The 11,436-nt window shown below is 33.9% G+C and overlaps 1 pseudogene; it reads right to left on the bottom strand.

Annotated features, from left to right (window-relative positions):
- Positions 1-3,296: 3,296 nt before the first annotated feature.
- LOC123606730 lies at positions 3,297-4,578 on the bottom strand (annotated as a pseudogene).
- Between the last annotated feature and the right edge of the window lie 6,858 nt (positions 4,579-11,436).

The following is an 11,436-nucleotide window of genomic DNA, read 5'->3' as shown; positions in this document are numbered from 1 at the left end:
ATGATCATATATGATTTTGATACAATAGTTTATGGAATAAATTTATTTTTTAAAAATAATCTTGCACGAGGCTAATAAATACTGAATTCTTAGTTTTTCCTTCTAGTAAGTGAGGGAATTAGGATCAGGAAGAATTCCCAGAAGGCAGTAACTATAACTATATTTTCTTTAATTTGATGATGTTAAACAAATGTAGTTACAATATTAAAATTTCTTAAGCCTGTGTGTGAGAGTGAAAATATTCTATATTCTTGTTTCTGCATGTGAAATATTTTATCTTAAGAATTATTAAAGCTGTGTTAGTTTTGGAAGCTAAGTATTCATTATTCCTACGTACTATCATTTAGTCTTGTGGCCAAGAGAGCCAGTATAGCTTTATGACTAAGAGTCTGTACTCCACACTTGTCTTGATGAACACTGAGTAATATATAGAACTGCTGAATCACTATCTGGTACACCTGAAACTAATATAACACTGTATGTTAGCTACACGGGAATTAAATTTTTTAAAAAATGGGCAGAGGGGAAAAAAATGAATCTGTACTCCAAACTAAAAACGCCAGAGTTCAAATCCCAGTTCTACACCTAAACATTTTTGTGTCATTAAGCTAGTTAACTAAGATAGCTAAGCTTCAGTCTATATGTAATTCTGGGAAAATAATATATCTTATATTCTATGGTTGTTAAAAGTGCTACGAGAGGCAGTAAATGAAAATACCCCTTCCTTCTTACTTGAAAAAAGCATTTTAAAATGTTGACTGATATTAGGGACAATTTAATGTGTATTTCATACTTTCCTCTTTTCCTTTGGTCATCACAATCTAATGTATCTTTATAATCTCTTTAGGAAAAAGATCTCTTTAATCACAAGTAAGTATATATTTTCTCACTTCTTTCAATACATTCTTCATACCAGCTGACCATGTATTTATCTTACTGTTCCCCAATCTGCTCAGTTTAGTCTATGAGGCTATGATCATCCTGTTTCCTCTACCTTTAAAATTTTCTTTCTCCATGGATTATCCAACTCTTATTTTCTTTGCAGCCTACATCAAGACCAACTTCCATAATGAAACTTCCTGAAATCTTACCAGTATACCTTGCTCTAAACAGCCATGTCTGAATAAAAACATATTACTATCAATGACAAACAATAATTTCAGGGTCTCACATTTTATGACACTCTACAGTTTAAAATCACTTACACATTATGTCACTCATATGACATTCAGGTGAAGTAGAGCTACTGTGCAGAACTAATTTTATATCTGCTGACTCTAAGTTTAATAGTTTGCATCACTTCATGTATTTAAGTACTAAGATCTCTTCAAAAAGTTCGCAGTGAAAGCTGTACCTCACTACTACTTTTTATAAATACTTTCCCTATATAAGGCCTGTTAAGAAACTGTCAACCAGAAGATGTGTTAGCTACAAGCATAAACTGACCAGTGATAATAAAAATGAACCATCAGCTATCTTGTAATGTCTTGCTGGAGCAATGTGTTCAGAGACCTGCCTATCCAGATTCATGCCCAGTAGTGGGTTAACATGTAACAGAAATATTCCATTAAAAAAAACATGGAGAAGGGAAAGGTGGAAAGTTTGAAATTATATTTATGCTACATAATCCCTCTAATAGAAATCCCCATCCCAGTTGGTTGCAAGTATTATAGATAGAAGGATCCTACATAGAAGGATCCTATACAAAAGACCCTGACTCTCCAGGGAGACCTGTTCACACTTCAATCAACTCATTGTCCATAGGGTAAACATCTCATAACAGCCTAAAAAGAACTAAACCTCTGCCTACATAGTGTTCCTATTTGTTGGATTTACATGACCAAAAGGCCTGACCTTGAGGAGCCCTATTGGCCTAGGATCAAGGAGTAGGGGGATAGAAGTCTGGGGATGATGAGGAAAGCAGAGTTGTACTCTTTCTTTTTCACTAATGAAATCTTACATAGAAGCTTTGGTTTTAAAGCCTGAATGTTAATTAAATGTTAATTCAATCAATTTCATGCAAGTGAAGGCATACATTAGAAATTTCAGCAAGAGAACTAAAAATTTCCATGTCAACAAAAACCTACCCAGGAGCCATTTCTTTATAGTATTTGGTCCTTATTCTGTTTTATGTTGTTTTTCTAAATTAATGTGCCTGCTTTCTTATATTTCTGATTAGTTTGCATATTACTCAACAGTAAGTCATGTAGCATATTTCTTTAACATCCCTCGTATTGCTAATGTAAAAGTAGCTTAAAATTTATAAATTTTTAAATGCTTATTTTTTTATACAACTTTGACTACAGGAAGACCATGATAATTTTCATTGTCGAAACCTATTTCTTGGGGCACCTGGGTGGCTCAATCAGTTAAGCATCTGACTCTTGGTTTTGGCTCAGGTCATGATCCTGGGGTTGTGGGATGGAGCCCCATATCAGGATCCACAGTGAGTGCGGAGCTTGCTTAAAATTCTCTCTCTCTCTCTCTCTCTCTCTCTCTCTCCCCCCGCCTTTGTCACTACCCCCCCCACTTACACTCTCTCTCTCCCTAAAAAAAATTTTTTAATTAAAAAAAAACTATTTCCAAATGCTAATTTGTGATAATTGAGAGACTGATTGGAAAAAGAGAAAATAAGTGGATACCATGTTGAATCCATGTCCCAGTAAAGGGGATAAAGTAAACAATACAGAAAAAAAGAAGAAGAGATAAATCAGGAAGAAGGAAAAATATAAAGAGTAGTTTAGTCAAGCAGAATTGACTACAAAAATAGATGCAGCCAGGTTAAATGTAAATATAAACTGGAAAGCTAAGAAAAACTAGGCAAATTGAAACATGAAAAGTGGATCCAGTTATATCCAACACACACACATATAGTTGGACTCTGCCAATAAGTTAATAAGGCTGTATAAACTATAGATCTCTGTCAAAAACCTTAGAGACTGTAATGCAGATAAAGACATTATGTATGTAAAAGACATACTTCACTGCCAACATGACTTGGAGTGCAAACACCTAAGAGAATAGGCTTTCCTTGACATTCGTGGGTTAAACTCAAAGTAAAGTCAAGAACGTAAACTGGATGTTTGAGGATCCACAAAAATTCTGACTGAGAGCTCTCATTTATAAGAACATGGATGGACCTAGAAGATATGATGCTAACTGAAATAAGTCAAACAGAGAAAGACAAATACCATATGATTTCACTCATATGTGGAATTTAAGAAACTAAACAAAGAAACAAGCAAAAAACAGACTCTTAAAAACAAAACAATCTGGTGGTTGCCAGGGGTATGGGGGTGGGGGATGGGTGAAATAGATAAAGGGGATTAAGACTCTTATCTTGATTAGCAGTAAGCAATGCATAGAATTGCTGAATCACAGTCACTATATTATCTACTTGAAACTAATATAACATTGTGTGTTAATTATACTGCAATAAAATTTTTTTCAAAAAAGCAGGGTTATCAAGGCTGACTCTATCTTTTTACACTCAGTATTTTATTGAATGCTGCTGCCAGTGTGTATAAAAGAATTATCCCTGTGAAATAGAAATTTATGAAAATTTAAAGTAGATGTTAAGGACTGATAAAAGTAGAAGTTTGTATAGTATAGCATGTGTTATAGGGATAAGCTTTTGTACAGGCTTCAAATTTAGTTCTCTTTTGAATATTCACTGGTTCATGAAAAGTGGTTTAGAAAACCATCCAAAGATTCATACAAAAATGAACAGACATTCTGGAGTCTGAAGGAATTTATACTTAAAGATACTCCAGTCAGCAGGGGGTCATGTTGAGCATTTTGCAGACAGAATTGTTTCAAATCTGTAGCTGCCTAGGAAACCTTCACGTGGTTGAGCCTGACTAGGCTACCAGTCACAGCTGTTGAACCATTTTCTTCATAGTGGTGATGGTGAAGGAACCAGACATTGTGCTCCAGAGAGCCAGTAGATTCATCAGTGGTGGATACATAGGTCAGGCAAGGCTGACTCTCTATCAAAGGAAGCCAATGACTTCAACAACACAAAACTATCCGTGGTGCTGAATTTCCAGCCTCTACACCTGATTCACCAAGGATGATTAATTGGGGAGCTAGAAATGAAAAGACTGAATTTCAGAAGTTAACAAATAAATAAATATGACTACTTGTGAGAATTTATGTATGAATGTGCTCAAAGCTTAAATAGAAAATACAGGTAGGCATACAGTAAAATAAGCTCCTCCTATATCAAAAGGCAATAATTTCACTATAGAATTTTGGGGGTTAGCAAAATTTTTCTGAGCAGAGGGATACCAAGATGGAGGTAGTACTTAAGAATTTTAATTTATGTTAGTATAGAGTGAAAATTGTGCAAATGATGTTTTAAATCACTGAATCCATAACAACATAATCTAATTTCATTAGGATCTTTGTCAATGCTTTGTCCCTAATGAGTCAGTAATAACCAGAAAGAATATAAATGCTGGACTTTAGATATAAGACATTTCAATTGTCTTCATGCAGCAGAATTAGTGTAAATTGAGCTTTCCTTGGAATTCATACACAAATGTTAAGTTTCCAAATGATTCATTTTAATGATATTAATACCTATGAGTTCACAGATCACATATGACCAAAGATATTTGTACTTAAAGATATAGAAGTTACTCACATTGGTTATATGTGAGTATATATATATATATATATATATATATATATATATATATATGTGTGTGTGTGTGTGTGTGTGTGTGGTTATATATGTGGTTATATATATATGTGATTATATATGGAGAATTACAAAATTCTCAAGGGTGTATTGACTGATACAAAGATTAATAAGAGCAAAGACAAACAGATATAAATCAGATGCACACACAATGTTCCTTATAAATGAAATAAGTAAACTACTTTTTAAACCATTATTTTTATCTTTTCTTATCTAAATTTAGATAAACATCAAGATATTTTTGGTAAGGTTAAGAAACAATGATCACAAATATCTCTGAAATAAACTCTATTTGTCTTCTAGTGACATATTTCCCTTAGCAATGGAATACTCTCTTTGGGGGGAGACTCTCAATTTAACAAAAATTTTCTTTTCTCATCTAAAATTGAATACTAACTCAACTAATCCGGACACTAGGGATGATGTGATGTCTTTAATTTTTTCATATAATGATATGTATGTGTGGTAAGAAATACATCTTTGCTAAACTTCAAGTTTTGTTTCAGAAGATAAAAGTTTATTTGGGCACTGTTCCCAGAAGTTCCTTTGGGGGAAAATGACACATTTCAAAATTGCTGAGTTCCAATTGCATTTGGTTAAAATAATAACTTTGGAATAATAATTTTTTGTGTCTCTGTTTAAAGAACTGTCCTGTGTACCTGAGTTCAGATTTCAGAAATGGCAAAGTATGTGGACTCCAGGATATAGAAAGTCATAGCTAATAATAAGCTTAAGTGTTGAACTGTAACATCAACCAAACATACTCACATGTCTTTCTTTATTTGAGTTTAGGAACAGTGCTCTCCTCATCAAAAATAATGAAAACCAGATACCTCGGTAGCACAGCTGGATTTAGGACAAATATAACACTAAAAAATATCTACTTCTATCCTGAAGCAGAAAATGATGTCTTCTTAAAAATAAAATCCTCTTATGGCAGCAAGATATACAATTATATTGTAGTCTTAGTTGCTATATCCACTTCCATAAGTAAATTAAGAGAGACAGAAATGATCCCAGAAAAAATATAAGGACTGTGTCTGGTAGGGCTGAAGGATGTAATTGTCTTTCCACATGACACTAACATTTTTCACAGAAAAGACAATATTGAAATATTTGCCAATGATAAACAATGTTAGTTAGAATTCAGTGGTTGACAAAATATCAGTTTTAAAAGTTGCATATAGAGTCAGGTACCTGGGTGGCTCAGTGGGTTAAGCGTCCAACTCTTGGCTTTCGCTTAGGTCATGATCTCACAGTTCATAGGTTTGAGCCCCACATCTGGCTCTGTGCTGACATGTGGAGCCTGCTTGAGATTCTCTCTCTCTCTGCCTCTCCCTTGCTTATGCTCTCTTTCTCTCTCAAAATAAATAAATAATTTTTTTTTAAGTTGCATATAGAGCCAAACATTTCCTAGCGAAAGTATAAGTAGGATGTTAGGAACACTCTTGAAGGCTTTTACTCTCCAGATATAAAAGCCACTTAGAATGTATTATAAAACTTTGAATTCTTAACATTTTCCAAATAAAACAAAAATGGCAAAGCATTAGATTCATTTTTATGCCCACTTAGTCAAAATTCAGTAAAAAATCTATTCTCCATTGACAAGAGAAAGATGTTGAGGAAAAGGAGTGCATAAGTCATGATGTTTTAATGAAGTGTTTGCTCCTGGGAATTTTTTCTTTTTATTTAAAGGGATATCTGAGGATTAAAGGGTTAGATCAACCTCATAGTACTAACAGTGTTTAGCTTTTCTGTTAGGGATTCTGGTCTAACATTAGTGATGTTGTTTTCAATGGAAAATTAAGTTATTACTGACATTAAAGAGAAAAATATAACACTTTAAAAGAGTTCAAGTATTCTGTTTGAAATAATGCCAAAATAATTATATTCTATACATCTGTATCTAAAGCACACAATACAATCAAAATATTAACTGTAAATGTTCATAACTCATTCAAAGATTTTTTTCCCCAAATTCAACGTCAACACCAATTCTTATTCAAAATACAGACTGCACATGAAGATCGTTTTTAAATGCCTATCTGTTCAACTTTACTATTTTCAAAATAAAGAATATATACCTTGTTTCAAACAAAATTTGGCTTTCATTATTTTATAGCTTTGAAAAACTAATTTCAGTTGTTTCTTTTCTTTTTCATTTGTAGTACAGGTCTTTCAAATATATTTTTTCAACCTTTCTAATAGCTAGTATATCTACAAAAGATCGATAAATATCAGATTGGAAACCCTGTCAGTACAGGCTAAAAACATCCTATACTTTCATCTTCCTAGTAAGCCCTAGTATGACAGAAAAATCTATTTCTTAGTGAAATTCTAAATGAAGATATTTCTATAACTATTCACATTAGAATCAATTAGAACACATTACGTTTGGAGTAAAATTTGGTATAAGTGAAATTGTCATGAACATTATGATAGTTGAACAGTCTTTGATGTGCCTTACCATTAAGGAAATACAAAATGAGTAAGACATAGTCACTATTCTCAAGGTGTTTAAAATATTCTAAAGACAGGGGCGCCTGGGTGGCTCAGTCGGTTAAGCGTCCGACTTCGCTCAGGTCATGATCTCACGGTCCGTGGGTTCGAGCCCCGCGTCGGGCTCTGGGCCGACAGCTCGGAGCCTGGAGCCTGTTTCGGATTCTGTGTCTCCCTCTTTCTCTGACCCTCCCCTATTCATGCTCTCTCTCTCTCTCTCTGTCTCAAAAATAAATAAATGTTAAAAAAATTTTTTTAAATAAATAAATAAAATAAAATAAAATAAAATATTCTAAAGACATACAGAAGTACAAATAATTTTTAAAAAATAAAGTTAATTTCATTACAGGGTATTTTTACCTGACGTGGCCAAACATTTTAGACCTGGAAATAGCAAGATTTCTTTGTGTTCCTAAATATTCAGATACAGTTCTTTCTTTTTTTTTTTTTTTTTTTTCAGATACATTTCAAACACATCTAGGAGTGAAGTAAAACACTGGTCATCAGTTTTGTATTCTGACATCATTTCTAAATTATTAAAAAAAAACAAGAAAAAATTTTATATAGGTTTATTCTTTTTTTCTTCACCACTATTCTCCTCAAATAAGACAATAATTCTAATGGGAACACATTACTAAACAAAAGTTCATTTACTATATTATTGTTTATTCCCTTTTATTTGCATTTTAGTTTATAAATATGAACTTTGACTTTTGGAACATTTCTTGAAATCACTTAAGTAAAATCATGCTAAGAGATTTTAGTCTTCAGCCAACATATTCATGACCATCCAAATGATAATGCTAATAAAAACTAGCAATGTGTCAACTAGATAAACCCATTAAAAATGAATACCATATGAATACTGTGTTATCTATATATCCACATTGCTGAACCTGGATTACCTACAGCTTTTTTTTTAATCCTGCACCCCCTTTTTTAGAAAGAGTGAGCAGGGGAGGAGCAAAAGGAGAAGGAATCTCAAGCAGGCTCCACACCCAGCACAGAGCAGGACAGAGGGACTTGATCTCAGGACCATGAGATAATGACCTGAGCTGAAATCAAGAGTCCCCACACTTAATCAACTGAGCCACCCAGGTGCCCCTGAAAGCTTTTGAATTAGACTTCTTGAACTGGATAAAAGAGGTTTTTTCCTCCTCATTTTCACCACAAGATGACTTTGTAACTGAACACGAAATTGTTACTTTATTCAGAGCAAAATGAGCCCATTTTTCCTGACTTTACTTTTGATTTTATACAGTAAATAACGTTTCTTTACTGAAACTCTGCACATATTTTTGCAAAATAATCAGAAGTTAAAACATTGAGCAATTAACATGTGGCAGAGATTGTGAATTGTCTCAATGAATTCTTAAAACCTGCCTATATATAGGTAGCATTTCACTCCCCATTCTAAATGTAAAGGAACTGAAAGCAAGACTAGGTGGTAACATTCCTAAAGTTCAAGCTAACAAATGGCGTATTCAGGATTGGAATCCAAGCCATCTGAGAGCTGAGCCAACACTCTTAGTCACTATTATATGACAGTTTCCAAAGGACATAAACATGCCTTTAATTTAACAAATATTAACTACTTGCCAACATGCCATACAGGAACAGGCCTTGCTCATATATCATCAGGTATTGCCCACCTTGTATATACAATTGCTACAGAATCTAACCCATCCAGGTAAGTTGGTAAAAGATTACTTGGAATATCATTTAAAATTTTTTAGTTATGAAAAACAGAATCTACACACTAAAATCTATATTTTATAATTTTTATACTATATATCTTAAATGCATATAGATAGACATAATAAAATTTTAAAAATCACACATATAAAATACAGTTGTTAGAGAAGAAACAACACACACACACATACACACACACACACAGTAAAATAAAAAATAATAGGCTATGATTCTGTTCTGAATCACATATCCCCCATCACTGACCAGAGAATCTTATAAAATGTCTGCTCCATGTTGGAGATTTCTCTGTGACAGCTGTTTCTACACTACGCTCTGGCCCACTTTTAGTATAGCACCCCAGTCCATGGCTCATTGTCATCTCTGCCAGTTCAGATCTTATTATTCTGTTGTATCAGGCCTCCAACTCTAACTTCAGTGCGGTATCTTTCCACACCTTTGTAACTGCTCAAAATTAAATCTTTAAATAAAGACCTCAAGTACTTCTATTCCTATCTGAAGTTTCATACCAATGAAATAACCTTCAAAAGTGTGACTATTTTTCAACTCAAGTCTTGAAAAATACTTACTATGAAAATATTTTTTCTGGGTACACCTGCGGTGAAAAGGTTTTTATAAATCTTCCAGATTGGGGTGTAACAGAACAAATTCCAGATTGAATACTACCTGAGAGTTCCTCAGCACTCTCAACTCAAGTGCCACGACAATCTAGTTGCTATAATTACTTGTAAGGCTTGCCACACATAATATGTTGTTTATAGCAATGAAAGTTCTAAGAGTGTCCTTCCCTGACCATTCCAGCTACAGCCCTTTCTTTCATTGAGTTTCTAATTTCTAAAGGGTATATATTTGCTTGGTTTTTGTGCACCTCACTCCACTGGAGTGTGTTATTCTTACACTCCTAGGGCTTCACACAGTGCCCATTCTCTAACACTGCTCAGAGAATATACAAGGAATGAGTAAATCTTGCCCCATATGGTTATATCTACCACAGTGAAAATACAGTTATATTTTTGAAATGCCAATCAAATCCTCTGATTTATCTTAAACTTTTCAATGGCCACCTACTTTCTAAGGTAGAAGCCTAAACCTTGGAAAATCTTCGACTACTGGGCCTATTCCCATCTCCAGCCTCCTTTTCTTCCATCTCTGCACTCAAATTTCTGCTCCATGAGTCCAGAAATACTGGAAGTTCCCCTAATGTTTCAAACTTCCGTATCTTCTCAGATTTTGGACATGCCATTTCACACAACTTAAAAACTCTGCTCTCCATCCAATCCTTAGCCCCTGATAAGTGACTAGCAAGACTACTCCTTTCAGGGGTTATTCAAGGGTTCTGTATACTTTTTCAAGGATGTCTCTCCTAATACTTCTCAATACAATTAGGTTTTCCTTTGCCTGTGCTTTCGCTGTATTATGTCCACACTCACATTATAGCATTATTTTATTGTACGCATTATTTACTTTAGCTTCTGCTTTTCTATCAGACTAAAATTATGACTATATAATCATTTTATAGTCAGGAATTACAGGTTTCATCTATGTGTTATCAGTATCTAACAGCACGCCTGTATTAAAAGAGGAGGGCACTTGTTGGGATGAGCACTGGGTGTTGTATGTAAATGATGAACCACAGGAATCTACCCCCGAAACCAAGAGCACACTGTGTACACTGTACGTTAGCTAACTTGACAATAAAACATATTGAGAGAGAGAGAGAGAGACAGAGAGAGAGAGAGAGAGAGAGATCTTCTATAGAGATAAAGTGAATGACTGGAAGAATGGAGGTCTCACTATTATTTAATTAATATCCATGCTAGGATGGCTGAAAAATCTTTCCATACTTTGTGTGTGTGTGTGTGTGTGTATTTGTTTGTGGTTTTGTTTTGTTTTGTTTTTCCTCTGCAGGATGGAAATAAACTCAACCTAACTCAGAGTATTATTCTAAGTGGATATAAACATACCCCTAAACTGAATGTTCTACAAATGATTCCTCAAGACATTTACATATTAAAGGCAATTTATAGGCATGAATTCTAAATCAGAGAGCTTACAAACAGTATGATTTTAAGTTGTTCATCACACTGCACAAGAGAGAGAAGGTTCTTTTTTTTTCCAGGAAGCATGTTACAAAGACTATGAAGGCTTACCATATCTCACCATTCTTGGTTCTATGCTAGGGAACTGCCATATAGTGATACTTCAGTTAGAAAATCTTTTGGGACAGAATCTAAGACAGATTCACCATATACTAAAGGCCCCTTTAATAACTGATACTAAAGACTCATTGAATTTTAAAGCTGGAGGCTGCTATGAGAAAATAACAAGTTTCAAGTATGCACATATATATATATATATATATATATATATATTCGTCATAAGACAATTCAGAATTTTAAGAAAAAAAAAAACAAAGATAACTATAACATCTTTATCTTGTTCAGGAGTGATGAATGCAAATACCCTGAAGTAAAGTTTGAGAATTAACTGAGTATTTCAAGGTCTTTATCACCACTACC

This window comes from Leopardus geoffroyi, chromosome A2 (genome assembly GCF_018350155.1).
Source record: "Leopardus geoffroyi isolate Oge1 chromosome A2, O.geoffroyi_Oge1_pat1.0, whole genome shotgun sequence".
Classification (NCBI taxonomy): Eukaryota; Metazoa; Chordata; class Mammalia; order Carnivora; family Felidae; genus Leopardus; species Leopardus geoffroyi.
This window is presented reverse-complemented; position numbering and strand designations above follow the sequence as displayed.